This window comes from Pezoporus flaviventris, unplaced genomic scaffold, assembly GCF_033815535.1.
Source record: "Pezoporus flaviventris isolate CSIRO_AGI_PZ_B2104156 unplaced genomic scaffold, CSIRO_AGI_Pfla_v1 ptg000002l, whole genome shotgun sequence".
Classification (NCBI taxonomy): Eukaryota; Metazoa; Chordata; class Aves; order Psittaciformes; family Psittacidae; genus Pezoporus; species Pezoporus flaviventris.
In genome coordinates, this window is record NW_026892550.1 from 59161602 (window position 1) to 59184859 (window position 23258).

The 23258-nt window shown below is 42.3% G+C and overlaps 1 long non-coding RNA gene across 2 annotated transcripts in view; it reads left to right on the plus strand.

Moving 5' to 3' along the window:
* Positions 1 to 817: 817 nt before the first annotated feature.
* LOC133275556 (uncharacterized) overlaps positions 818 to 23258 on the plus strand; it is a 231645-nt gene continuing 209204 nt past the window's right edge. For both annotated transcript variants that reach the window (XR_009745597.1, XR_009745596.1), the window contains exon 1: positions 818 to 882. This is a non-coding gene — a long non-coding RNA (uncharacterized LOC133275556). The remainder of the gene's footprint in view (positions 883 to 23258) is intronic.

Below are 23258 nucleotides of genomic sequence, written 5' to 3' on the forward strand. Positions count from 1 at the left end.
CAATTTACCTAACTGGTTAGTGAAAAAGGGTTCACATAAAAAGCATGGTATGAAATAATACTCCCATTTAGATGATCACAGTTTACAGCAATTTCTAGCTCTGAAACAATCCCAATTTTGTTCAGCCCAAACTAGGGAGCCTCCCCAGCATGAATGAACCACACCGTGATTTGAAGTCACAACAAAATGACTAGAATATATGTTTTGGAATAATTTCTTGCTAAAAGCCCATATACCAAGAAATGGCTCTTGGCCCAGCCATTTTGTGGGTCCACAAAAGCAGAAGCTCTTTGGCAACAACCGTAAACATGTTATAGTCAGAAACAACCTTACACAGTTTTTCTTATGGCACTGTATGGGGCCTATGGAAACAGCAGCTTCCTGAAAAAGGAAAATGCTTTTAAAAACATGCAAAATCCATGTAAGAAACAAATGGGTTCCCAGACGCTTCAAGTTCCGACTATCTTCCGTGTTTGCTCCTGAGCCTGGACTCTCCATAGCATACTTGTAATTGGAAAGGATTCGTCTCCACAAAATTTAGATGCCTGCACGTCTCATAGATGTCCAGGTATCTTTTGAATCAATGAAGAAACGCTTCTAAAGGGTGATTTGTCTAACACCTTTTAAGTGACTGACTTTAATGTCTCCCCTCCCCCCTCCTCAGCCAGTCACTAGTAGCAGGGAACTCACTCAAAGGCCAACTGAGAATAATTTGATCATTAGTGTCTGAGCAGAGCTCTTTCAGGCCCTGAGGACACCTGGAGCTTTAATTGCCCTGAGCCAGCTAACCTGCCCTTTCTCTCACGCCCATGGTCTTGGGACTTCTATATAAGCTCAAGATAATAGGTTTAACTCTTTTCTGATGCATCTTGTGTTCTTTAGGTGAGTGTCTTTTTAGTGAAGGCTTTTTTTTAGGATTTCTGGACTGTGGCTGGTCTTAGTTGCTGTTACCAGCCTGCTCTGCTCTCTTCTTTTGAGTGCTGTCGTCTTCTCTGGCCTCCTGAATTGCCTGACCCTGTGGTGTGTGCAGCTTTGCTCCGGCTGCCCTAACAGATATTGCAAAATATGTTGCTAATGTAATTTTATGTTGTGTTTGTTACGTTAATAAGAGTTTAAGATATTTAGAATCTCATAGGCCATATTTGGCTTTGCTGAATTTCTAGAGCTTTTATGGTTTATTTAGGCTTGAGAAGAAGACAAGTGTAAATAGTGTTCAAAACATCTGTTTGAAGAATTCTTATACAAAGATCATGCAGCTACAGCTTTAGTTCAAGTGTCTCTGATAGTTAATATATAACTAGATTGCACTTTTTCAGTCATGCAGAGCAATGCTGGGACACTCATCCTATTGTGAAGTTGCTGTACGTTCCTTAGACCTGTCAGTGCAATACCTTTTCTTTACTGAAACTAACAGAGCTTCAGGTGGAGATACAGATTGCATTTATTTGTCGGTGAAGCAGACTAATGTTTTTGCTCATGTGATACTTTTAAACAGTTTCTAAATGGCATTATCATGCTCTGTGTGGTAATTGAAAAGCTTCTTATTGCCTCAATTCAGTTTGACCCAGGAAAGCCCATATATTTCATCACACCAGCACAGAGTCTTCAGGCTCCATGAGAGCCATGAGGATGATCCCCTTTGTTTGTACAGTGTGTCATCTCCCAAGGAAGCTCCACTTCTTGGGAAGGCTAGCTAGAAAATGTCATTGATTGTCTTCATTAGGTTTAATTTCCAGCTGTTTGTGACTGTCGTAAGGGTCTGTTGCTTCGTCTAACTTTGGTTAATAAAATGTGAGGAAGGCCCTAACACAGCACAAAGGTTATGTCTTTGGCAAAATTAACTGAAAACAGGAGCACCTGAATGTACACAGGGACATGCAGCCTGGGAAATGTGCTGGCCACAAGCTCTGTGTGCCCTCACCCCCCCAGAATCTACCTAGTTTCTCTGTATTTAAGGCTTTGTCCTTAGATGTGCCAGTGTTTATGTTACCTGCTGCTCAGCCAGTGAGGGCAATGACCAAGGTTTCCTTAGACTGAAATACTTGGTGAAAGCTGTGTGCTAATAAGCACTACTCATTCTGAAGGCGTTTATCTTAAAGCATCCTGCACAGATTGCTTGCCTATTTCATAAAGGAAACATTTTCAGTGTTTTTCTATGATCTTACCTGTTTGATCAGGTTATGGTTATTTACCTTGTAAATAAAATATAATAGCAATGGTCTGCTTATTGATTTGTAGGTGCACCTTTATATTTTGTGTATTTGAATATCATAAGAGGCATTTCTAAGAACGGATGCATGCACCTATGATGCAAATGGGTAAATAGGCCTGTGCATCAACTGCCTTGGCCATGAAGGCCATTCAAGCTACTGAAAGGGCAGTCAGTTTTGGTATTACAAGAAAGTGAAAGCCACCCACTCCGTTAAGTAAATAATCTTCCTGATGGGAGAATGCCTGGGTGTTATTTTGTTTGTGTGCTTTGGGTAGGGTGATGTTGTTTTTGTTTGTTTGGGTTTTTTTACTCCTTTGACCTTTTCCTCCTGCTTAGAAAGATCATAAATAGTTATGCAGAGAAATTATATCTCTGATTTTGTTGGTTACACTTCTGGCTATTTTGGATGAGTTTAGTACAGTATAAGGTGGGAGCTCTTCATAGTTCAGCTACAATTTCAAATTTGGTTTTGAAGTAATTTTTATTTTTATTTTTTTTTAAGTCCAGATGTTGCCAAGTGTTGGTGTCCCATTGCAGATTTTCTAATGCTAGGTGTTTCCTTGATGCTGGAGTAAAAAAGTGGATTTGAAGAGCAATGGTAAACTCAGATTTCACTTTTCAGAAAATAAGCGTGCGATTTTTAAGGAAAGCTTCCAAGTTAAGTAATTGCTGGGTTTTGGTTGTTATGTTTGATTTTGGTTTGATATTTGGGTTTTTGTGGGTTTTTTTGTGTGGTTTTTTTTTTTTTTTGTTTGGGTTGGGGTTTTTTGTTTTCTCTAGGGCTTGAAAAATAAGAGCAAGGACATAAACTGTTTTTCTACTATTTTAACCCCTCATGCTTCTTTTTGTATAGACATTTGGGTTTGAATATTGCAGTTGAGCAATATTGAGAGCAATTTGAGACTAAATTATTAACATTCATCTTTGAGTGACTCACTGGGAATCAAGTGGCTTAACTCCTGTGGAATGGCTTGTGAACCATTTTTACAGCACAGCTCACCTCCTCTTCAAATTCACTGCTTGGGTTTTTTTTATTAACTTATGCTTGTGTAGAGTCTTTGATTAGGGAATGGACCTGAAGTGTCTGAGTATTGACTGGAGCATCTTAAACCCATATTGTTTTGCTCTTTAAGTGGGGGCTGTATTAAACCAGTTTCTTGGGTAGCTGAGTTAGTGTTTAATACTGCCATGACCCTTCTTCTAACATAGATGTACAGAAAGATAGCTACCTGTGGAGGTGCTGACCCCTCTAATAATCTATTGTGAAAACAGGTATTATCCTCCCTTCTAAGAAGCAGAGGAGATAAGGAGGTAGTGGAACTCAGTGCAATCCCTTTGCTCCAAAGGAAGGTGGAAAGGCCAAGGAAGCTTTAAGTAAGTTGTATAAATTGACTAAACCCAGCAGAGTAAGAAGCTGCTTTGATTTACAGATTAATTTCTTCTAAGAGTTTTGGGGGTTATCTCAAACTTACAATGGGTTTTCACTTCCCTGTGTTTGTTGCATATTTCTGCCCATTTTTGAGGCTTACGCATCTGTATTATCTTCTGGCTCACAGACGTCCTGGCTCTTTCTCCTTTTTTCCTTTGCTTTATCAGTATGCTTTTCCATTGCCACTGCCTCAGGTAGATGAAAGCTACATGAACTTTGCTTCTAATATTTCTGCCTTTGAAAATCCATTAATCCTGGCATACCTTTCCAAAGCAGGTGTTTCTCTCCCAGCCTTCTCTCAGTAAGAAGCTGATAAGTGAGATGACAAATTGAGGACTAACCAACTTATTTTTTTATTTCAGACAGCTGGAAATGAGCCTGGTGCTCATCAATATTTTTATTTACAATATCAGCTGCATCATCTTTGAATATATTTATATTCAAAAAGCAGAAGACTGTTTCCTGGACAGTGCTTATAGGTTTTGATTCTATAATGCTACAGGTGAACTCAACAAAACCTAATAGCTCCTCCCACTGGTGAGGAGATCCTACCCTATGAACATTTACACAATGAACAGAAAGCAGCACTGTGTTTGTAACTATGCTCTGCTTCTGCTTCTTAAAGCAATAGTGAAAAAACTTGTCCCAAATGCTAAAATTAATTTTAATGAGCTCTACCTAGTGAGGCCCTTATCTCATTCCATAGTAAATAGGTTGCCGTTGGCTATGTGATTAGGTGTGCTCTCAATGATATTCAGTGTGATTTCCCACCCCCCACCCATCAATTTAATTCATTCACTGAATCCACAATTCAGTATTTCTGATGTCAGACTTAATTCCCATAGAGGCCATTGTGGCCTCAAAAGCATTGAACTGTGGCCTTCCTGAATGAATCAGGCAGGAGAAATGGGGATAATAATCAAGAAGGAAAGTGTGTATTTATACTCAAATCATCGTAATTGATAATAGCTGAAAGGCAAATGCAGAAAAAATATGTAAGGGTTTTAATGAGGATTTGGAGTAGCAGTTCTCTAACCACGCTGCAGGAGTATTTTAATGAGGATTTGGAGTAGCAGTTCTCTAACCATGCTGCAGGAGTAATTACTCATCAGAGCTAGAACTTGGGGATTATGGTAACATGGTTTTGTGAAAATGAACAGAGCTCTCTAAAAAAACCCAACCCACCTCTCTAATCAGTGTTTCCCTTTGACAGCAGGTGCTTTAGCCCTGCCAGGGCATTTTTACTATGAAGTCAGTTCAGCATCAATGATCTAAATGATGCATAGTATTTCATGGCTAGCTCTGTGGTTTAAATGTTATGACTGATCGGGGCAGAAGAAATGCCTTTTCATTCCACTGTGATAGTACAGGAAAGTCTCATGTTGTGTGGAAAGAAACGACCTTCTTTTTATACCCTTTCCTCTTCACCACACATCTAAAGTTTTTCCCCCTACTGTTAACACAGTTTAGTCTAAACAATAAGCACCATAGGCAGGCTGTACAAAGATCAGTCCAGTTCCCATGTTTATTAGCCTGAGAGATCTGGGCTTTCCTTGGAGAGAAAGGGAGGCATCAGCAGCCTTCAACCTTCAGGAGTCTGCCTACTCTAACAAATATCCCAGTGATGGTATCGAGCTGTGTGGTTTCAAAAACTTTGTCTTTCTTCTCGGACTAGCTGAAAGGAGCAGACGGCAGAAATTCTTCTTTTTGTATAAACTAGGTCTCAAACCAGGCTAAAGCTTGGGCTTTAGACTGTGGGTTATTGTGCCCTGGGGGCATGCAGAAGGAATGTGGCCAAACATTTAAGTATACAAGAAGTGTTATGAACATCCATGATAAGTGAGAACTGGTCTGTGTGCTCTTGAGGAACACTGAGTCTAAATAGAAGGGAAAAATTTGAGTTGCTTATTTGGCACAAATATTCCTGTATGATATGTTAATTGAGAACCTGTCTATTGGTGATGTAGCACATCACTTCCTTGACTGTGTAGATACGCTGATCTGGCTGGTGTAGGGTCAGTCTATGATAAAGGCCAGTAGAGCAATTGGATTACCATGGGATTGATATATTTATTTTTTTTTCATCTTTTATTTCTATAACTTCTCATAGGAATGCACATGGTAGAACATTTTTTATGTGTGGGGCCTACAGTAAGAGGGGTGTTTGTTTGAATTAGTCAAAGCAGGAAAGATTCATGTTTAAAATCAAACATCTGGGTATGACCAAGATGACATTTCCTAACAGAAGATTCAGTGTTAAAGGTATATATTTATAAATACTGAGGAGAATGGGACATGTGTAGATCTAGCTCTATTGGATATTTATGAAGTGTCATGGTTTTATTTGGACAGAGGTTTGGTGATTATCAACACTAGAGCCATTTATTAAGTTTGAAAGTAAATCAATAACAAATTGGAATTCTATTTATTTTGTGATCACTTTCCTGCACCTAACATGCCAATAAGGTGTAGCAGAACACCTGCAGGACTATCACAGATACCAGATATGAGACACACATGCACACTTTCCACAGTTGCTTTCATGAAATAGACTGCTAAAATAAGGAATTTTCAGGGGAGAATGAGCAGGAGACTCCCAACAGAAAGGAAAATATCAGTGCAAGACGCAGGGCTCAGCTGATGGATGCCAGTGGAAATGGAAGCTCTGTGGTAAGGTACTTGTGTGGTCTGCTTAATAATCCTGTTTTAAATGCCTTGAAGCTTTTGCAAGTGCTGGGAATGACATTTGCTTCTTATTGTTTTGTTATTTTTGAAAGCTGCTAAATATGCAGAGTGCTACCCCAAACCAAGAACAGCATTCTGCTCTTGAATTGCTGTCAATGATCATCATAGTACTAAAGAGACCACATCAGAAAATAATGACACCAAAAATTGAAACCTGTCTGTTCTTACTGGCAAGTTATGCCAGTTACGCTTTTGGTGTACAGGCGGAACAAGGAAAGTGATTTGAGAAGATGGGCCTCTGAAGGCAGCTCTTGCTTGGGTATGTTGTGCTTCTTTGAGGATGGCTTGTCCCCAGGTAGTATGTGTAAATTTTGTGGGAGATTAATACTGTTGTGCTCGGTATAGATATATCTTTCCATTCTTTTAATTTTGCACAGTATCACCATGATGCTGTGGCAGGCAAGACTTGACATTGTGATTCCCCTGGAGATGGGAGTAGAGAAGAAAACTCAGTACTGTAACTTGATGCTACAGCAGGCAGTGAGAACTGCCTTTAGGGCTAATGCCATGGTGTTTACTTACTTTTCTCGGTGCTCAGGGAGGCAGAATCTTTACCTGAATGGAAAAAATGGCTGGGGGGAGAGTTTGTTAGGAAAGCAAACTAACAACCTATTACCAGTGGATTTGTCTTTTGTGGTTGAGGTGCTGGTAAACTCTCTCATGCCCAAGAACTGATCTGATGGTTATATACGTCTTAAGCTGTGAAGTTTGTTTGGCAAGAGGATGGTGTCAGTCATGTAAGCAGTGTGCTCAGGTAGCCTTAGTCTTGCCTGGTGAGGACTCTGTAGTTAGGCATTGTATGAAAGCACACTTCCGTCTGTAACTGTGTCGCCTTAATAAGCGTTGGCTGGTGGGCAGCAGGGTGACAGGCTCTGACTTTACTTGAAGAATGAGTTGATGCTTCTCAGCCAACAATTGCAAAGGCTTTAATGGGAACGTTGGCTCATTGGGAAATACGTGACTAAGTGCACTGCCATAAGAGCTGTGATGAGGTGCTCTGTTAGGCCCACCTTTTTGCAAACCAGAGTTGTATTTGTTAAAGGAGGAATGGGTAAAGGGTTTCCTTCTCTGCCAAAGTTCCCATGTTGGAAGAGTACAGCACGTAGTGAAATATGAAAATACAAATAGCTCAGAGCCAACAAAGCATTTAGTTGAAAAGGAATTAAAAATAAATATTCTCCTGTAGAGCAAGCAGGATATGTCCTGGACCTGTCTTTCCTGTGACCTACAGGATTTTAAGAGAAGAGCTTCAGAATTTTATTGGCATTGCCACTATTAGACGAACTTTTCTTTCCCTTCTCCCCAGACTGGGGTCAGCTTTAAAGAGAGCATTAAGTGAATGGCTAATGGAATTAAGGGTATAATAATAGAAGGATATAGTGAGACAATTGTATTAACAAGAAATAAATCATGTTGAGTGTAAGGTAAGTGTTTTTTAATTGATTGATGGGAAGGATGCTCCATAGGTTTTTTCGAGGACTAACAGCCGCTTGCCTTCCCATCTTCAGTAAAAAGCCAAAAGGGAAAAAGAGATAAGAAAATTATGCAGTGGGGAGATAAATTATTCAGAGAAGATGGCCATTTTGTGCTGACATCACTAATGTGAAAAAGCATTAAATCTTTGACACTAGCTGCATTCCTCAGAGGTTGTGGTGGCTGGAAGGAGGTATTAGAGATTACAGCTAGAACACTACTTCAACTTCCCTGGATGCTTTAAGTGGCTTTCCAAGGTGATCTAGCAAGTAAAGACTCAGCAAGGACTGTAGGTACTCTGACTTTTTATTTATTTATTTACATTTTTCCAGCCACTTCATCTCTAGTGAGCACAGCCTTGGTGTTCTATGTAATATGGTCTGGAGATACAGGTGGTTTACTCAGTGGTTTATAGAATTGCAAAATGGAGAGGACCTTAAGATCATCTAGTTCCAACCCCTGCCATGGGCAGGGACACCTCACACTAAACCACCTCACCCAAGGCTTTGTCCAGCCTGACCTTGAATACTGCCAGGGAGGGAGCATTCACCACTTCTCTGGGCAACCTGTTCCAGTGTCTCACCACCCTCACAGTAAAGAGCTTTTTCCTTGTATCTAACCTAAACTTCTCCTGTTTCAGTTTTAACCCGTTACCCCTTGTCCTATCACTACAGTCCCTAATGAAGAGTCCCTCCCCAGCATCCCTATAGGCCCCCTTCAGATGCTGGAAGGCTGCTATGAGGTCTCCATGCAGCCTTCTCTTCTCCAGGCTGAACAGCCCCAACTTTCTCAGCCTATCTTCATACAGGAGGTGCTCCAGTCCCCTGATCATCCTTGTGGCCCTCCCCTGGACTTGTTCCAACAGTTCCATGTCCTTTTTATATTGAGGACACCAGAAAAATGAAAGCATATGAAAGCTGTTGGCAATTTTAAGTGTGGAGCTTAAATCTTGTGTGTACATAACTGCACTGAAAAAAGGGAAATGGGCATGTTAAGTGTAAAGTGAAGCTTTTGGGGCCAAATCTTCACACTCTGTAAATCATCTGATTTTACAAATGGAAGCATGGTGCCAAGTTTGCACTTTTTCAGGAACTGCTTTTTTTTCAGTCAGGAGGAACAAGAATTAGGTCCTAAGCTGATGTGATACAACTGAAATAAAAACTTTGTGAAAAGGCAGTTAAGGGTGGCTACCAGATGTCTATAGGGTATGTGAGGGAAAGGAGAGAGGTTGAGAGCTAATTTCATAGGCTTTTTTCTTTCTTTTTTTTTTTTTTTTTTAGTTGAGAACTTTTAAGCACTGCAATTAAAGGGCCTTACATTGTCAGTAATTCAGTAGGACCTTCTTTGTGATGCAGGACCTTAAATCTGACCCTATTTGGTTCCTCAGGACTTTAATCAGCTCTCTCCCCAACAATTCCCCCACCTATCCTGCCTCTGTGTTGCAGCTGGCAGTCTGCACTAGCAGAGATGTCTGTGTGAAAGCCTGTCTCTGCTGGTGGGCAGCATGGAGAGACCACTTCAGCAGCCTCATTGCTTCTGTGTTGTGCTCTCATACTTTTCCATCAGAGAGGCTGTAGTGGCAGAGAAGGCTACTGCATACAGCAGTACTCACTTCATTAGAAAGAAAGAATTTCATAGACTTTGAGAAAGATTTTTGAAGTCTTAATGCTGTGGAAACCATAGGAAACTTCAGTGCATATGTCAGTGAATTTAGGTTCACTGTATTTTTCACACAGAAGTTTAAGAAGGTGTGGTGATGCACTGAACTGCTCAGAGATGGTCACCATCAAATAGAGTAACTCCTGGCTTCTTTCACCACTTAGAACACAGGTCTCAAGTACAACCCCTTAGTGAGTGTCAGTAATTTGAGTAAATGTGTCCCTTAGAGTTCAAAACTCTGGATCAGTCTCACTGGGCAACTTGAATGTAGCTGTGGTGTTGCTGTTTGGAACTGACCTGAATTACATGTGAACACACACTGTTTTCAAGTGAAGCAACAAACTTGTGTAGACTGTTGTTTGTACAGCTCTCTAATAAAGCAAATAAAAAATGTTACCAAACACCTTGATAAAATGCAATCAAAATCAAACTGAGAACTCTAAATATCTTTTTAATTTTTTTTTGGAAGGCAGTATCTTGTTCTACAGGTAATTTTCCAGCAATAGACACAAAACTTGCTAAGTAAGCAGCTTTGGATATTGCTGTTGTCCCTGAAAAGAAGGATCAGCTGTGCTGTTGCTGTCCTGCAGCGTTGGAACTCCCTAAATGCTTGTCTTTGCATTAGTGGTGTTCTGTGGTCAGCCTGTCATTGACTTGTCAGTAGCCAATCACACCAATTTTGGACCATACTGTGGTGTCATTTGCTGTAAATTAACTTACTTTTGCCATTAACTACAGACAGTATGCGGTCAATTCAATTTTGTCCATTAAAGACAATAACCTTATCCAAGCTCTTTGATGCTATTCTTAGTTCACCCCTTGGGACTACTCTACTTACATCTCCAGAGGTACTGGTAAATTTACATTATCATTCCTTGTCTAATATTCATGATTTGTTGGCTTTGCTTTAATACATGGGCAGTTAAGTCTATATGCAATGATTCTTGCACAAAGTAATCTCAGAGATGTGAAAGTTCTGGGTGGAGAAAGCAAAATGCAGTGGAAATGAAATTGCGGGGATATATTCTCTTGCCTAAGAGAAGACTTAAGCTGTATGTACAGAGTAGCAAATGTGTGAAGATAGCCTGGGACATCTGTCTACCAATGTGCTGCGGAGTATTTTCTATCCATCTGAAGGATAAATGCCCCAAAGCCTAGCCTGCTATAGAAAGAGGATATGATTGCGTATAGAAATTTGTCTAGTTTGGAAAGAGTCATCTTTGTTTCCTTGCTTGCAGGCTGGCAAAGATGACTACTTTTATCACAAAATATTGTGGGGCTTCCTGGGTTGTTTGACACATTCTTAGAATATCCCACAAGCTGTATATGTATTTAGGTGCTCTACTAATGGGGATTATACTGCAAATAACTTTGTAAACACCTTGTTTAAAGGATACTTATTATAACAATAAAAAATCAAGATTCATGTGGTTTGTGACTCTTCTATGGTTTCATCAGATATGGGAGAATCTTCCAACCTGTTTACTTTGGTTTCTTTTATATGCAAAGATGGCTGACAGGAAGAAGGAAATGAGGAAACTGAAATTTTTTTGTGTCCTGTCCATCTTTACTCATCTAGACTCAGGTTCTCCTATAAATCATCATACCCAAGTTCCCTACAAGATGTTTCCTCTCTCTCCTCTGACATGATGAAAAAAGGCGTGTTATTGCTTGGGTAGAACTAGAGATTGAGTGTTACTATCTTTGTGATTGTCCATGATTTACCTTGAATAGCCAAGTGTTTGGTTTTGGTTTTACGAAGCAATGTCAGTGCCTTTTGTATATTAGCTGTTGATAGCATGTATACATAGTAGGTACTTTCAGAAGTCATGTTTTCCACTAGTGATTTAGAGAAGTAGAAACTGTATTGAATAGTACATAACTTCTTGTGGTAATATGTTCACTTTTTCTTCTGCTTGTCCAGTTCAATGAAGAAATGGGTTTGGCTCAGACCTCTTTGTAACAGTATCACAGTATGCTAGAGATTGGAAGGGACCTCAAAAGATCATCTAGTCCAATCCCCCTGCCGGAGCAGGAACACCTAGATAATGTTACACAGGAATGTGTCCAGGTGGGTTTTGAATGTCTCCAGGGAAGGAGACTCCACAACCTCCCTGGGCAGCCTGTTCCAGTGTTCCGTCACCCTCACCGAGAAGAAGTTTCTTCTCAAGTTTAAGTGGAACCTCTTGTGTTCCAGTTTGTACCCATTACCCCTTGTCCTATCATTGTTTGCCACTGAGTAGAGCCTGGCTCCATCCTCGTGACACTCCCCCTTTATATATTTATATACACTAATAAGGTCACCCCTCAGTCTCCTCTTCTCTAAACTATAGAGACCCAGCTCCCTCAGTGTTTCGTCATAAGGGAGATGCTCCACTCCCTTAATTATCTTCGTTGCCCTGCGCTGGACTCTCTCCAGCAGCTCCCTGTCCTTCTTGAACTGAGGGGCCCAGAACTGGACGCAATATTCCAGATGCAGTCTCACCACGGCAGAGTAGAGGGGAAGGAGGACCTCTCTCGACCTACTAACCACCCCCCTTCTAATACACCCCAGGATGCCATTGGCCTTCTTGTCCACAAGGGCACAGTGTTGGCTCATGGTCATCCTGTCGTCCACTAGGACCCCCAGGTCCCTCTCCCCTACACTGCTCTCTAACAAGTCGTTCCCCAACCTATGCTGGAACCTGGAGTTGTTCCTGCCCAGATGCAGGACTCTACACTTTCCCTTGTTATATTTCATCAAGTTATTCCCTGCCCAACTCTCCAGCCTGTCCAGGTCTCGCTGAATGGCAGCACAGCCTTCTGGCGTGTCAGCCACTCCTCCCAGCTTAGCGTCATCAGCAAACTTGCTGATAGTACACTCAATTCCCTCATCTAAATCATTGATGAATATATTAAATAATACTGGTCCCAGTACTGACCCTTGAGGCACTCTGCTAGTTACAGGCCTACAACTAGACTCGGCCCCATAGTCTACAACTCTCTGGCTTCTCTCCTTCAGCCAGTTCGCAGTCCACCTCACTACCTGATCATCCAGACCACACTTCCTCAATTTAGCTGTGAGGATGCTGTGGGAGACTGTGTCAAATGCTTTGCTGAAGTCAAGGTAGACCACATCCACCGCTCTGCCATCATCCATCCACCGTGTTATTTCCTCATAAAAGGCTAAGAGATTGGTCAAGCATGATTTCCCCTTGGTGAAGCCATGTTGACTGCCCCTCATAACCCTCTTATCCTTGATATGCCTTAAGATGGCACCAAGGATAAGGTGTTCCATCACTTTCCCAGGGATGGAGGTGAGGCTGACCGGTCTATAGTTACCTGGGTCCTCCTTCTTGCCCTTTTTGAAGACTGGAGTGACATTTGCTTTCCTCCAGTCCTCAGGCACCTCTCCCGTTTCCCAAGACTTGGTAAAGATGATGGAGAGTGGTCTAGCAATGACTTCCGCCAGTTCCCTCAGCACCCGCGGGTGCATCCCATCTGGACCCATGGATTTATGGATGTCCAGATTGCTCAACTGGTCTCTAACCCATTCCTCATCGACTAAGGCAAACCGCTCCGTCGACCTGACTTCATCTAAGGTCTCAGGGGTACAGGGCTCTTCAGGACTGCCTGCAGCAGAGTAGACAGAGACAAAGAAGGCATTCAGTAACTCTGCCATCTCTGTAGCTTCTGTCACCAGGGCACCCATCCCATTCATCAGTGGGCCTACATTGCCTCTGGTGTTAGTTTTATCTGCCATGTATTTGAAAAAGCTCTTTTTGCTGTCCTTGACCCTTCTCGCCAGGTTTAATTCTAAGGAGGCCTTAGTCATCCTAGCTGCCTTCCTACATCCTCTAGCAACAGCCTTATATTCCTCCCAAGTGGCCAGCCCCTCCTTCCATGACCTGTAAACTCTCCTCTTCCACTTGAGCATACCCAGCAATTCCCAATTTAGCCACGCAGGTCTCCTGGCCCTCTTCCTTGACTTCCTACGTGTTGGGATGCTCCGATCTTGAGCTCGGAAAAAGCAATCCTTGAATGTCAACCAACTATCTTGGGCCCCTTTACCTTCAAACAGCCTTGCCCATGGGATTTCCCCTAGCAATTGCTTGAAAAGGCCAAAGTTTGCCCTGCCAAAGTCCAGGGTTGCAATTCTACTTACTATTCTACTGGTCCTACCATACAAGATCCTGAACTCCACCATCTCGTGGTCGCTGCAACCAAGGCAGCCCTCAACCCTTACTGCTTCAACCAGATCCTCCTTGTTAGTGAGGATGAGATCCAGCAGCGCTCCTCTCCTGGTTGGCTCATCCACCATTTGCAGGGGGAAGTTATCATCCATACGCTGGAGGAACCTCCTGGACTGCGGCTGGGTTGCCGAGTGGTCCTTCCAGCAAACATCAGGGAAGTTAAAATCCCCCACGACGACCACAGCCTGTGACTGTGAGGCCGCTCTCAGCTTCCTGTAGAAGGCCTCGTCAACTTTCTCACCCTGATCTGGTGGTCTGTAACAGACACCTACAACAGTATCCCCCCTGCCAGCCTGCCCCTTAATTCTTACCCATAGACTCTCAACTCACGCGTCTTCTGTCCCTGGACAGAACTCGGTGCATTGTAGTTGCTCCCGCACATAAAGAGCAACCCCACCACCCCTCCTGGCTGGCCTGTCTTTCCTGAAAAGGACATAGCCCTCCATGACTATATTCCAGTCAGGTGAGCTGTCCCACCATGTCTCTGTAATTGCCACCAGATCATAGTCTCCTGACTTAACACAGATTTCCAACTCCTCCTGCTTATTTCCCATGCTGCGCGCATTGGTGTACAGACATTCCAGGGAGCGAGCTGAGCACACCGATTTCACCCTAGATGTGAAAAACAATGTTAGTTTTTCCTTTATAAGACCTTATTATTTAAAAGCTGGATCAAACACTGGCTTGCTTAACGAAAAAAAACAATTAAATGGAAGGCACTTGTGATTTTGTAGTCTGGCCTCTAAAAGGGAGGAAGATGCATGCAAGTTAATATGGAAGTAGCATCTGTGCAGGATGCTATTCTGTTCCTCCAAGAGCACACGTGTGCTGCTCTGTATGTGGTGTAGAAACACTGTGGAATACTTGCTGGTTTTTGGTTGTTTGTGTAGAATTAAAAAATGACATGAAGTATTATGCATTGGTAGTGCTGTACAGTTTTGGACAGACTGAACAGAAAGATCCTGTTTTCCAGTTGGGAGGTCTCAGCACACAGGGGAGTGGAGGAAAGCACCATAGTGCTGGAGAATATGGTAGAGTCTGAGCTATCAATCTCTGAAAAACAGGAAAGCAAAACTGATTTATGTGACGCCTTGGCCAACACAAGGAACAGAGGCTGCATGTTAATCGAGAAACTTAAACAGGCAAGAGACGATTGGAAAAATATCTCCATTTCTTTGGGTTAATGCAGTATGTTAGCCTTTCACCCCTTGAGACAGTAGGATCAATTCAGGTTTGGGTCACAAGTGGAAATGAGGTTAGTGAGCTCAGGCTAATCTCCAGTGGACATTTGTCTACATTATGAAGTCATTGTGTGATATGGTAGGAACGGCCAGCAGTGATTTCAGGGAGGCTGGGGCAGTTGAGACAGCCTCAGCAGTTGTACTTGGAAATAGACATTATCTTTGTTCTGTTCAAAGCTGATTCTTCCCAGGTATTTTGTCTTATTGCTTATTTATTGTCAAAAAAACCCTGAACAAACACATGAACTTGCAGTAAGGTCCACTGTAGTGCTGCCCAAAACAAAGCTTCTCTTGAAATTATGCTGTGGCTGAAATCTGACCAGTATGCACTCTAAATGCTTAAGCAAGTACTGGTGGAAAGTAATACTGGCTTTCAAAATACTATGACTTCTACCACTAATAGTAACTTCAAAGCATGGGGCTTGTGACAAATAGAAATGTGAATGCTATCTCCAGGGAACCAGTACCTAAGGTATAAAACTGTCGTGCCGATAGAGAAGTCATAATGTTGGGGCTTGGCCATGTCATGGTGGTTAAAGGGCATTGTCCTGAAGTGCATCAGCCTCTGAGACCACTGTTACCATTTGTGGAGCTGAAGAAGAAGAGTGGACGGGGCAAAATTATGATGTGAGATCAAGTTTTCATGAAGTGTTGTGGTGTATGTGTGAGATCATTTGAATGGGTGACACTTTTGAGTGATTAGGATGGACAAAAGAAGAGGCTGTGGGAGATAAGAGGGTAAATAATAACTTTGAATTTTTAAGCAGAGGAAGTAGAGATGTAAATGTTGCACAAATGAGCAAGGGGTGGATCATAAGATTAGTAGATGACAATCTTTGATAGGCTCCAAAGGGGTTTGTTGTTCATGTTGATGGGTCTGAGATGGAAAATAAATACCTCAATTTTGCATTCTAGCAATTGCCAATTTTGGGTGGAAGTTGTGGGCACCTAAATTACAGTGATGAGTTATTAGCTTGCTCAGTCTCCTGGCATGGCTTTTTCATACTTAAATGTTTAAAGCAAAGTGATCTCAATGTTGTTGGCTCTCTTGCTCTTGGTTTGAAAGTGAACAAGTGCAAAGTCAAAACAAAAGGGGGAGGGAAGAAAAAGAATGTCAACGTTGTGCAGAGCTGAAGCTGTTTAAATGTCTGTGGCTGTAATCTGCTCAATTACTAAGCTTAAAATTCACTCATTCCTTCAATTAGCTACAGGAATTGCTTCTTGCATCTTGCTTCAAAACCCACCTGCTGCTATTGCATCTTTCCTGGGGTCTTTTTGTTTGTTAACGACTTTGCAAAACTTTAGAAATAAGTTGTCCTCCCAGCCTGAAGAGCCATGGTGTCTTGAAAATGTGTTTGCTGCTGTGTTAAATTGTGTACTTCCTGCCCTTTTAATTTCTGCTGTGCTAAATTGTGTAGTTCCTGCCCTTTTAATTCCTCCTGCATGAGGACTGAAGTGGGAGTGCAGTGGGCAGCCCAGCAGCAGGACAGGATTGGACAGTGCGTGGCTGTTTTTGTGCTAATGGCCTAAAGATTGTAGACCGTACCACCAGCCCACAGTTGGGTCTCGTAGTCACGTAGCTCGCTCACCGTGGGCTGACTTTGTAGGCATAATTGCCATATGCAGCTGGCCAGCAGCTGCCTGGCCCCTAGGTGGGACATAAAAATTAGTCTCAAAGTAGTTTCCCTGCAGTCTTTTCCACACAATTTGCAATGGTTTTAGGTTTTCTTTTCCCCTTAATTTGAGAAACTTCCATTTTCTTTCAGATTGGTAACAGTGATTACCTCTGAGTGTAGAGCAAAGACTGGATCCCCTGTGCTAAACACTTAAGTGCCTGGAGCTTATTTGCAGAGTATTACCCCACTGGGGGCATGTGGCTCTTCTTGCTGGCAGGAGCCATGTATTTGGTCAGTGTTTCGGAGCCCTGGCTTTGCAACTTGACAGTGCTTGGGATTATTAGCGTAATTGCAGAGTGTGGTCTGCATCAGGATTTATTTGCTTGATATCTGGGCATCCTGATGAGGAAGATATGCAGATTGCAGGTTTAGGAGGAAGAGCTACAATTCATCACACTCTTTTCAAATAGTGAGTGGGATAGAAGTAATGGAGATCTTGGAACTGGGGCATGCTGTTGGCTCCTGTAGGGTGTTCAAAGCCCCTCTGTTTTGGGAAAATACAGAAAGCCACTGCTTATTTCCACCATCCTTTGCTGTCTTCTCAGTGTGATATCAGCATATATTCAATCAGCTGACACTCACAAGCCTTAATTCAGGCATTAGTGAGACAAGTGTCTATAAACACCGGTTTAAAAGTGGTTATGGAGATTCGCTTAGCTTAATCCAGTACCTAGAATGAGTGTGAATGACAAGGCTCATGTGTCGAAACTGGTGAGGCTATCTGACAGAAAACAATTAGTGGAGAGGATTGATGTAATTTAAATAAATTGTTGTTACTGATGTGCATATACAGGCTTTTGAGTGGATAAAATGAGATAAAAGCGACTGATCTTGGGGAGAAAACTCTGCTTCTCAAGAATTCTATATACTGCAATAATGGTAACTAATTTTCTAAATGATAGGTCATGGAGGTCATGAAAATTGTTGGTTGGTGAATGACTTCCAGTGAGTGCTTGTGCAAGATGTTTACTTGAAGGCTCTAAATCTTATTCCCTGGTTGCTCGTTCAACTAAATACAGAGTAACCACTCCTGGTCCAGGAAATGACTAATCCAAGTACTAACAGAAGTTGAGAGACTATTCCAGGGAGAAGCTCCAGTATACTTTTGATTTTTTCATGCTATTCCCCAAACATCATCTATGGACTACTATGGAGACAGGGTCCTGGGCTTGGCAGACCTGGATTGGATGCAATAAGGCTGTTCTTACAGTCCCAGCGTATGTGCTACTTATATACTGCTCAGAGAAGGCTTCATTGAGCAAAGCCTGCCAGGTAGCTCCCATGAGGTCTTCTGTAATTCACTGTGGCTTTCGGTGATGTGGGCTGTCGTCTGCTGGCTGGAGTTCTTGCAGGCCATTTTCCCATAGTCATTCTGTATACCCACACCAAAAGGATCAGGGGAACATCAAGAGCTTTGAATTCTGCCTTGGAAAGACAGGAGGCATTGTCTCCTGTGGTCTGGGGTGTCCAGCTAGAGCAAGTTTGGGGTGGGGTATGAATTGAAGATTGCCATTGAGTACCCCTGTTACCCTTCCACATGCAAAGGCAGCAATGACAGTGTGATCCCTAAATCTTAAAAGTAAATGCTAGGGTCAGACACTCCCTGCTTAAAACAGTAGTGTTTGGAAACTGAGCATGTGTCCAGGATATTCAATTATGCTGCAAGTCTTAGGGTTATTTTGTGTGCCTTCTTCCCGATGTAACATTCAGAAATTTGCACTGAAGATGTTGAGACTACAAAATAGCTTGAGTTTGTACATTACAAATAGCATGAGTTGGATCATAATGACATGTCTAACGGCCCTTTTGGTTTTCTCAGAGAAGGAAGGTTTTGCATTGGAAAGGAGCAGTGCTATTAATTGCATGGTTTGCTGCTCAAACTTAGAGCAAGCTTTCATCTAGACAGCTGAGATAGATAAGTCTACCACACATTTATCTCTTTTTCACATATATAGAGCCAAGAGCAAGAAACAAAAAACACTTTTAAAAGTGTTTTAACTGTGAAGGGCTATATTATCAGTGAATCATACGTTATGAAAAAATATGGATTGGAAAGTAACATCGCTGAGCTGAAAGGAAAGGGCACCCTGCTGGGAGGGAGCTAGCAATGGTACATCACAGGTGTAATAACCAAATGGAAACATTTAAATGGTCTCTTAAATGGTATGTGGTCTCTCAAGCTGTCAGCAGAACTTTGTCCTTGCTGCCTTCTTCCCTTGAGTCACGTTGTGTTGTGGACTTGTGTGAAGGTGCTATTCTTTGTCCAAAGAGTTTCAGGTGCCATTTCCTGTAGTGGGAGGTAAGCTATCCATGCATGAAAGACTGCCCTCCAAGTGATGGCTGCAATTAAATGCCCTGGAGTCTGCAGCTGGATGCTAGGTCAGTGAGTGCTGCTGCATTACTGGGGACCCATGGGCATGTTCTGGGCTGTGTGTGTCAGTTCTGACATCCGGGAGTTGTCTGCTTTTTGCTGCAGCTCTTGCATGCCCTTGGATGACTCCATTTACTGCTTGGTTTACTTTCTCTGCCTATAAAGTGGAAGTGATAATGTGTATTTGATCCTGTTTTCTTACAGAAACATATATTTCAGAATCCGCTTGTGTAGGTGAGGGCTGTGTAATTAAAAGATGAGATGAAAAAAAGATCTGTATAAAGTTACTGAACTGCCAAGCTAAAATTCCCGAGGAGAACTTTTGTCTTTACACTTGGATGCTCACCCAAAGCAAACCTTTACAGCTTTACCTGTAATTTAATGGAAGTTCAATTCAGACTTTGTCCTAATAGTATTTGGATACCAGAAAGAAAATGAGAAACTCCTAGTCTAGTTATACAATTATTGCAGCCTGGGTTCTGCTGATATTCTTTCATAGGTTGGTGATGTTTTACCTGAAATACTGGGATGATGGTCACAGACTCGCTGGTAATACAAATTTTCTACGTTGGAGGCCAGCAGATGAAAATCCAGGTACCAAGTTTTCAGTGTATTGAGGGAGCTTCTAGTAGACTTTCAGTAAAACTGATGCACTGCAGAAAGTGGGAACAATAATTTTGGGGTTCTGTTTTTTTTTCTTAAATTTTTACAGGGCCCTGTGGAGCCTGGCCTCCTTGAAGCAAAACAAATAACAATCAACCTGTTGAGACTCTAGAGCTAAAATGACCACAAATTTTGTTGCTGTGAAAGCTGCCAACTTAAAGCTTTAAAATACTTCAGAGAAAACAAGATAATCAAAACTTGTTTAAAGAGTCATTCAAACCCAATGGGAAAGGCTTGACCAGATCAGCTGAAAGTTGATAATTGTCTCCATTGCATTGCTGAGTTAGGAAAGGGCCAATACAAAGCTTAAGTCTTGTCTTTGCCTCCTGTTGCAGTCGTATTCTGGAGCTGCTGGGGAGAAGTACGTCTGTTTTTCCCTACTGTAGTCTTTACTTTTATGTAGACTGATCTACTTTTGGGAAAATAATACACTCGGCTCCCTGCTGATGCCATTGAAAGCTGCTTTGTGCAAATGGTTGTGGGCTTTTGCCTGTCTGATCCTCCCACGTGAGTAGCTGCTGCACAGCGCCAAGAGATAAGGCACTTGGTTCAGCGGAAGGGGACGTTATGAATTGCTTTCCCAAGTCAAGCAGATCAGGCAAGTGGGCACTGTGGCTTCTCTCCCAAGCAGTGGCTGGCTTGACTTGTGCATGTTTATGCCATAAAAGTCAGATGCTTTCATATCACCTGCTTCTATGTCATTACCTCGGCATTTGTTTGAATATGTAAATAAGTTTTCTGGTAATTATTGTAAGGGATTCCTGAGTTAGAAGAACTGGGTGCTGCTAATATGAAGTAGTCATAAGTGAGCAAGAAACATGAGTTGCCCCAGCATTGTTTTTTGAGTTTCTCTGTGAACCAGTGTAGATGTCCTGAATGAAAACAGGAGGAAAACAGATCTCTGTGTTATAGAGATGCAACACCTAAATTTGCGGTATCTTGAGTAAACTTTTTTTGGTCAGTGCCTCTCCCCAACAGGCTTCACTCTTCCCCTTGCACTCGTGGCAGCCCCATGCTCCCGTGACAATCATCCACCCCCAGCTATTATAAGCAGTACAAACAAATGACAAACCTCTGGGTGCAGGAAAGTAACAAGAGGCTGATCAGTAGCTTTAGTTATCTTTCCTTCGTGTTTATTGCAGTCTGCTGCAGTTATTTTAAAGGCACCGACATTGATCGACAGCTTCTATTAAGGTCTATCCAAGGCAGCTGGATTGAACAGATACATTAAATAAAGTAGTTATTGCTTTTCATTGCCTTTCCGTAAAATATCACTGCTAAATAGCTTCTGCCATCAGATGCAGTTAGGTACATGGTTTTAATTTGAGGGACTGCTTTATAACACTGCACAATTGACACTGGTCTTTGTTTCCACTACAATAATGATTGTGTACATCCTGGAGAATTGATGAGCTGTCTTCTGAGGGGGGGAGAGAGAAGCCATGGCAGGGGGGCAGCTGCCTTTGTTGCTCTTGCTCTTGCTCTTTTTTATACTTGCCATGCTTGTCAGTTGTTTGCAGCACAGACAGAAATAATGTCAAGCAGGGCCCCTTATCTCAGGATGTTGTAATGTAGCTGCTGTAAGCCCTTGCCTGGAGACGAGATAAGAGCAACCTTACAAGCTTGTGGGGGAGTGAGGAGGGGGGACAGCAGTACCATCACTGGGACAACAATGGCAGAGCTGTCACTTGCATATTATGACTCTTTCTGGTGCCAAGGAAAGATATGTATGCTGAGTGGTGAATAACAAGCACGAAAATAAAAGTCCAGAATGTTCATCTAATAATGATGTATTTGTAACAGGATTATACTGCCCAATGATATTCTTTCTTTATCTCCTCACTAAATGGTGGGGCAGCTGTGTGCTTTGGCAAGGCATGATGTCCTTTCTTTTGTGTGCTGCATATTAATCCTGTATTGAAGTAATTAAATGTGTGCTTAATGGCAATGAGCTGGCAGAATGAACGTACAATTGAATTAGCAGTTATGATGGGGACCATGCTACAAGATGAACTAAATGCAATTACTGTAGGCATTTTTCTCCAAGTCGAATCTGGCTACATGACATGACTTAATTACAGGTTGTTAGACACACTGTCTGATCTCATAAGGGTGCATGTGGAGGCACAGCTTCGGCTCTGTCATGTAACACATGCACGGGCACCCATGTACTAAGAGATTTAGCCTGGCAAAAACATCAGTGTGGATTCTTGACATTGCTGCAGGCAGCTCTCAGTTGTGGTGGGAAACACAGGTTTAAAACCAGGCAAAAACAAAAAAGGAAGGCCGGTGCTCTGCTGCTGGGGATCTGGTGGGGTCTTTGACCGGTTCTGTGTTATCTGGTGAACACTACCCTTTTTAGGGGATAGCCACTCTTCCTAGAGGAGAAGGTGGACAAAGAGCGGGTAGTAGAGTCTTCTGTGGCATCAAATATGTGTCTCTTCTCTCAGCATATGTGTCCCTAGTCAAACTCTGCTCTCAGCAGGATTCCAGATCAACTTGTCTGACCCCAGCTGGACATCTCTAGCAGGATCAGAGTTGGAGAGTTGGTTTTTGAAAACATTTTGGAAACAAAAAGGAAAAAAGCAAAAACATGTGGAGTTTTTAATTTGCAATACGAAGTTCTACAGCATGACCTACAGTTGCATCAGAACAAAGGTAGTGCTGTAATTTAGGATGTAGTAAATCACTGAGATTTCTGACACTAGGGGGACTGCAACTACAGTATTGCAAGTATGGATTTGACAGCTCTTTAGGGATCTAAAATGTCAAATCCTGGGTTCCCAGAGGTGTTTTGTCACTGATTCAAAATTGAATTAAGCTTTAGCTGTCATCAAGAAAAGATCTGGTCTGTTTTGAGAACTACTGAGTTGGGATCATTGTTAGCAGCACATAGACATCTCCACTGTCAGGGTCTGTCATATGTTACTGACACACAAGAGACAAAAAGACTCCTTGGGCCATGCTCCTCTGTGCTCTCAAGTGCAATGTGGCTGTTGTAGTCAGTGTTTGAGGAAAGCAGGATCTGAGGTATGGACTTTCAGTGAAGGTCCTGGGACTGAAATGTATTGTGGCCACTCAGGCCTCAGTCTGGAGACAGCACAAACCTTGCCTTACATCAGCAAGAGCTCTGCTGTCAGGTCAGTGCATCCCAGAGCTTACCAAGTCTCACCTGTCAGTCTTGTGGCCCTTCTAGGTGGCTGCAAGCCCTTCAGGGTGTCTCTGAGTTCCTGTGGAAAGGTGCAGGTGATCAGCGCTGCATTTGCGTGCTCCACTCTTTCGTATTGCTTGTGCCTTGTATTAATTTCTAAATCTGACACAGCACTACAGGGTCTGTATGGTGACAATTGGTGCTGGGCTCCCAAGTTGTATTTTATAGCCTTCATTCTCTTTGGGGCCATAAATGAAACCCTTTCAGCCCTAATGACCACAATGACTTTCCTCGATCATGTTATTGCTACTTTGGCACATTTATTGCTTTCACACGCACTAATGGATGAGTTTGGATATGTTAACAATTTATATATCATTTGATCCTAAAAAAGAGCCCCCTCCCA